Below are 6,385 nucleotides of genomic sequence, written 5' to 3' on the forward strand. Positions count from 1 at the left end.
GGATGGCTTTCTGGAAGCTATGCTTTAGTCAAACATGAGCTACTGGGCTCAATACAAGGGGTGAAATTCAGTAGCCTGTGATATACAGAATGTCAGACTAGATGATCGAATGGTCCCATCTGGCCTTAACCTCTGTGAGTTCTGTAGGTTCTGGAGAGTACAGGCAATGGTAAACCCTCATTGGCAAAGTCTTAGACCTTGGTGTTCACAATGATTCCTTAAATGTTCACAAGCCTACCCAGCCACCTATCAGGCCTACATTTTCATTGGGGATGTCTGTGCTTAAGGAATAAATATATGGTTTAAAGCATTCTGATATAGTTATGAAGCGCCAGACCATCCCTCTAGCCCTGATCAGGATACTGAAATCTACACTCAAGTAATCTTGTGTGGTTTAGAACTAGGGAAGCAAATAACAAATCTGATTGGGTTGTCTGCTTAGATGCTTCTAGAAAGCCAACATCAGCTATAAAAAACACACACTGTCTGTAACAGGCAATGTGGTAGCAGTGGGCACTCTGTACTCATTCACAATGGAGTGTTCCAGTCTGGTGCCACCAGATGCTGCTGCACACAATAGGGATGGGATTAGCGGGAGTAACAAAAACCTGTCACAGCACAAAAGCATGGCCTTCTGGTAATGACAAATAAAACTGCCTGCTATGACTAGCAGAACATATGAATCATACCCTCCTTTCAGCTCTGTCTGAGAGATAAACAACTGAGTTGTCCTTTAAATACAGCCCCCATACAGACAGCACACACGCACACAAAAAGCAAATTTAGCTTCTTAAACACCATGCAGACATCAGGAATAGAAACAAACTCGTCTATACAAATGATCATCTCTAGGCCACTCGTTTCATGCTACACAATACACAACAGCATTACATATGTCCTCTGTTTGTCTTCATCAAGGCTTTCACATGCTTACATACTTACATTAAATGTAGTAGATTGCTGGTTTCATTCCTGTAAGGGTATATTATGTCTTTGCATGTTATATCTAATTTTTTTCAGAGTGGTTCCATTTCAACAGTGACATGAGGAGATTTTTGTATTGACCTTCCTCCCTCTCTACTGCCAAGGAGGTGGTTCTGAATACAGGTGAAAGGTCAGCTGGTTTTGTGTCCCAGTCTAGATCTTGTCAGTGGGCTGGGGGACCTGAGGTCTTAAAGTGATGGTAATAATGGGGAAGTACCACACCACAAAATCTGGTCTGTTGTGTTGTATGGAAGCTTGGTGGTTGCATCTACCCATGATGGTTGTATGGGTGGAATTATGAGTTCAAGATTTGTATAGTAATAAAATCTTCCCAATGTCTTAAAATAAATTTTCACTAACTGTGAGTCCAAACACTTACCGGTACCTTTATTTAATTCTCCTCTGGAGGGAAGGCTTGGAGCTGGAATGAAGAGCTTATGGGAGTGCATTATTGCCTGACTTGATTGCTTGCATATGTGGTTTTCCTTGGCAGAAACCAGAGTGAGGCCTAATACTCAAAAAGTGCAGGTTTCCCCATCCTTTTTATTTTTAATTTCCTTGCAAATAATAATCAGGCTGCCTGCAACAGACTGTGTTGAAGACTAAACAAATCCTGCACTAGTTTTTAAACAGCCCAAGGGAAATGCTAATAATGGAGTCCCTGAGGCAAATTTCCTATTACTTTAATAGCATTTCCACAAAGTGCCAATCTATATCGTTGCTGCGCAACCTAGCTAACTTGGCTATAGGTTGTAGAAGCAGGCATTAGTTGAGCGCTATGCCAAGTATACTTGAGAGAATTATTCTATCTGAGGGATCCAGCCCTTTATTTGTATACTGCACTTGAAACTGACTTTCCTATAACAGGCCAGAGTGTAAAATGTATTTTATTTCTCTGATTTTTCTTCTACAGTAAGGTATTAGGGATAATATTTACACATTTGTGTTATAAAAGGCTTTCCCCCTTTTCCTGTTAAATAGCTAAGATCCAAGAAAATACCCGATAAATATATTAAAAACCCACCGGTTGCCAACCAAGCTTTTGCTTAGCATTATGAATTCCTAAAGCTTAGAATTCACTACAGTGCAATGATCACACTTTATTCAATTTTCAAAATGTTCTCTTTGTATTTCATTTGTGTAGATTATGACTAAAAATGTTTACCATATCATTTAAGAACTTAGAAATGCTAAAGAAAATCATGGCTACATTATAACTTTTTGTGTCATAAAATAGATTATTGTATTGCCAATATCCCATATTATGAAAATGGTGTGTAGTAATTAGGTGGCTGCTGCTGCTGGAATTATTTCGAACAGATCAAAGGATGACTGGGCTCAGGTATCAGCTAAAGGGAAAACAAATGTGTCTTAGCTAGCAGTGCGTTTTGGAAGAAAACAATATTAGTGTTGGCCTTTGGTCTTTCATTTATTTAATCTTGTTTTATCAGCGAAAACAGATCAGAGAGGTTCCTTCAATGCACCATCTGTTTCTTTGCAATTGGGAATGGTAGAATAATTTTCTGAGGAACTGCTGACAAGATGTGGCAAGGGAACAATAATCCATAAGGACCAGATTTCTCATTAAAATCACTAGCTCAGCTGTGCTATAGCAAATCTTTGATTTACGCTGGTCACCCTGTGGTGTGAGGGGGACAGGGAGGTGGCATTTTTTTTTTTACTGCCTGTCCTAGTTCTGAGGCTCTTGACAGTACCTAGAATTATTGTCACATCAGTTTTGGCAGCAGAGACTCACTTAGGTCAGTAAGATTATTGCAGACAGTCAATCTGTCATGATAACAGAAGTAACGATAGTCACTCCATGACCTTCACCTAGTTGTTCCATGAATTCTTCAGGTTGGTTGACTGTTGTCATCTCATCTTTTAGGTTCTTACTAGGAAAGAAAGGTGGATTGCTCAAGATTCCTCCTAAATTAGAAAGGGGGACCGCCTCTCATCCCTCTTGCCTCTGGAACAAAGGTGAATATTGACACTGAATAATCTCCCCAATGTGCCTGTGGTCTGTTTCCCCCATACAGAGTCTGTATTACAGACTCTTAGCTCAGGTCTCCTCCTGGGACACTGCCTCAGCCAGACATGTCAGTCTGCTGACTGAAGTAACAGGCAGACAAGCTAAGAGGCTTCAGGACAGTGTTAACAGTAAAAAAAAAACTACCACCAGGGTGCAGTGGGATGGAAATGAGACATGCTAGGAGGATTAAGAACACAAGGGAGTGATGGAAGAAACAAATACGGTGGCAATGTTGAGCAGGGGAGAATGTTCTCTACAGACTGAAGAATCATTGATGCAGACAGTGAATGAGGACAGACATATGGAGGGATTTTAAGCAGCAGCAGCTCACAACTTTATTAAACTTAAATTGGGCAAGGGCTCTACCTACCTTGTCACCCAGACTCTCACATATTAGGGTGGGGATTATAGGGTTCCTACCATATAGCCCAGGATTGACTCTCCTCAGCCTAACCTCAGGCTTCAGCTTGTTTTTCTGAATCTTTTCATTCCTTTCCCCTCCCCCAATGAGGAGGACAGAGTGTACTAAAAAGGGGGAATTTGGCAGGTGAAGGCCACCAGATTTCCTCTATCCCATGGCACAAGGCCCATCAGCACAATCCCAGGTCTCTGATTTCTGGGAACTGGCCCTTTTAGCCTTCTAACTGCACTGGAAACCAGCTGCAAGTTGTGATAAACAGACATCCATACCAAGTACCACAAATTACTAAATCCTACTCCAATTTAACCTAACTGTGCCTCTAGGATGCTGCAAAAAGGGGGAAGACCCCACCAGGCCTCTGCCAATTTGGCCCCAATGGGAAGAAAAAATGCCTTCCTGACCCCCTAAAACAAGCAATCCATCAGACCCTCAGCATCTGCAAAACATAGCTCTGATACTACAGTTAAGGGTGGGGTTGAGGGGGGCTGCTGAAATGGAGCAGGAAGAGGCTCTCTAAACAACCCAGGCTAAGGATTAAATTAATGAAAGAGGAGAGGGAGAGACCAATCAGTTCCTGTCCTCCTCTGGCTGGCCAATGAGTAGAAGGAGCCTCCGGGGAGGCGGGGCCATGCCTACATTCCCGCAGTGTGTAAACCCCCCATCCCCTCCAAGGGCAGTCTCCCAGTCATGACTAGTTCCATTATGTTCTCCCCCCATTGAAGAGGGTGGGTGGCCTTTCCTCCCCCACCCTGCCAAAATGAAAGCCACATTTAAAATGTTAATCTCCCTTTAAATATTTCTGTTCCTCAGAGATCTCACAACAGATCTCATCAGTCTCTGCAGGAGGATCCCCAGGTTAACTAAAAATGTCATCTAAACTTTGACTCAACATGGCCTAATGGGATTCCATGTCTATTGGGTGCATTTCTGGCTGAGATCATTGACTGGAGAAAGGCCTTTTTCTTCCTCTCTGTTATAGGGCAGCTGCTTTGTTTACTTTTGTTGTATAGGTTTTTACTATTAGTGTCTGCATAGCTTTGGGAGAGGGGCCTTTTTGTGTTTTGTAGAAATCCAAATAAATAAATATAAAATGTATTCAGTTTAATAGTAAAATGACTGTTGTTTTTGTTGAGCTGTCAGCCTTGAAAGGTCAGCCTGGAATCTGAAAGCCAATGTGCATTCTGTCTATTTGATATATTGTTACCAGAGATAAAAAATAAAATAAAAATCTACAATTGGAATTTAGGCTCCACTCTGGTAAGTACATAAGCACATGTATAGCTTTACACATATGAGTAGTCCCACAGAACAGCTCACAAGTGTAAAGTAAATCATGTATATAAGTGCTTGCAGGATCAGGGCCTTAATTAACTATTTTGATTGATGAACTGCCCCATATGTGCTGGCTCTGCAGTGCTAACAGGAGTGAAAGCTAAAGGAAGCATATATGACTGAGTGCACACAGAGGGAGCAGGTGTGGGGAGGAAGGTGGTGTGTTTGTAAAATGCACAGGATCTACTCCACCACCAGCAAGCCGAGGGTTAACTGCAGCTCATGTTCCCCTTTGGCATAGGTGCTAATGGGAAGTGTGGAGGCAAAGCTGGAGACTGAAAGGCAATCAAGATCACAGAACATGGTAGGCTACGGAAGGGGGCTGTGCCTTCAAGCAAAGAGAATCCATGCCCAGTTGCTATAGAGTGGAGGTGTGAGCCATATTGGGGTTTTCTATTTTGTTTTCTGGCAATGCAGGCTGTATTTGTTTTGTTGTTTGTTGTAAATCTTGCTCTCCAAAGACCTTCCAGAAATAGAAGCCTCAAGGAAGAACATGACTTGAAAGATTATTTTGTTTTGATTGTTAAATCTGCTGCACCAGTCTACCAGCTCGCAATGTCAGTTTCACGTAGGCATGCTTCAGTGCATTACCACACTTTAAGTTGCTAAATCCAGCCAACCGCCTCTCTGCTCCTCCTCTGGGGCCAAGATAAAGAAGAGAGAGTTGCAGACCTTGGAGAAGTGGACTAGCAGTTCATAGGAAGCCAGAATAGCTGCTGAGCTCTGAATCGCTAGTCAGAACCACTTTGTACTCCCTCCACAGTTCAGTAGGGACTAAAACGTTGCTGAGGAAATATCAGGTGTCCATTTCTCCTAGACTGGAAACTTAAGATTCTAGAGATGCCACTGCAGAACTCCTCCACTGCCCTATCACAGAAATGAGATATAGGAGCAAAATATGACCCAGGCATAAGTGGGTACAGTACAACTGACTTCAAAGAAGATAGGCAGGTGCAAATTTGGCTTTCAACTCCTACAGAGGCTGACTTTCCCCTTTCCCAGGATATGCTGTCTGATGCACTATCCTCTCTTGAAAAAATTTGCGGGGGAGAGAGAGAGGAAAAGTGGCAATTTTTTTTGGGTGCCCGGTTTTAAACACCTAGGGCCTGATTTTCAGAGGGGCTGAGCACTGACATCTTCCATTGACTGCAACTGTAGGTGCAAATGCTTGTACCTAAGTAACTGTGCGTGCAAACTGTTTGCAAGTTGCACATGAACATTGCTGAAAATCAGACTTGCTGTGCATTCCAATTCACAAGCATGAGCAGTTTTTACTGTTGCTAATGATGTCGATAGAGGAACACTTTCTCTTGGAGATAGCCTTGCTACTTTCAGATTTGTTTTGAATGAAACTGCAAAATATTGACATATTTTTAAAAATTTGAGCAATGCTCCACCCTATTGAAGTTTAACTATCTTCAAAATTCTTTAACAATAAACTCTGTGAATTTTCTATTAACTCTTGGGTGGTCACAGCTCTGTGGCTAATTCACCATGGAGACAGCAGGAGCCTGGGGAAAAACCATGGAGGGAAATTAAAAAAAAAAAAATCTTGGTGGTCACTGAAGACCCTCACCAGACAGTCCTACAGACCTTTTTTTCCAGAATACTTCAAC

At 42.1% G+C, this 6,385-nt stretch overlaps 1 long non-coding RNA gene across 1 annotated transcript; it reads left to right on the forward strand.

Moving 5' to 3' along the window:
• Positions 1–1,020: 1,020 nt before the first annotated feature.
• LOC135972940 (uncharacterized) lies at positions 1,021–5,215 on the forward strand. The gene is made up of 3 exons (XR_010589553.1): positions 1,021–1,114; positions 2,873–2,964; positions 5,011–5,215. It is a non-coding gene; the product is annotated as an uncharacterized LOC135972940 (long non-coding RNA).
• Positions 5,216–6,385: the final 1,170 nt, after the last annotated feature.

The sequence above is a fragment of the Chrysemys picta genome, chromosome 7 (assembly GCF_011386835.1).
Source record: "Chrysemys picta bellii isolate R12L10 chromosome 7, ASM1138683v2, whole genome shotgun sequence".
Classification (NCBI taxonomy): Eukaryota; Metazoa; Chordata; order Testudines; family Emydidae; genus Chrysemys; species Chrysemys picta.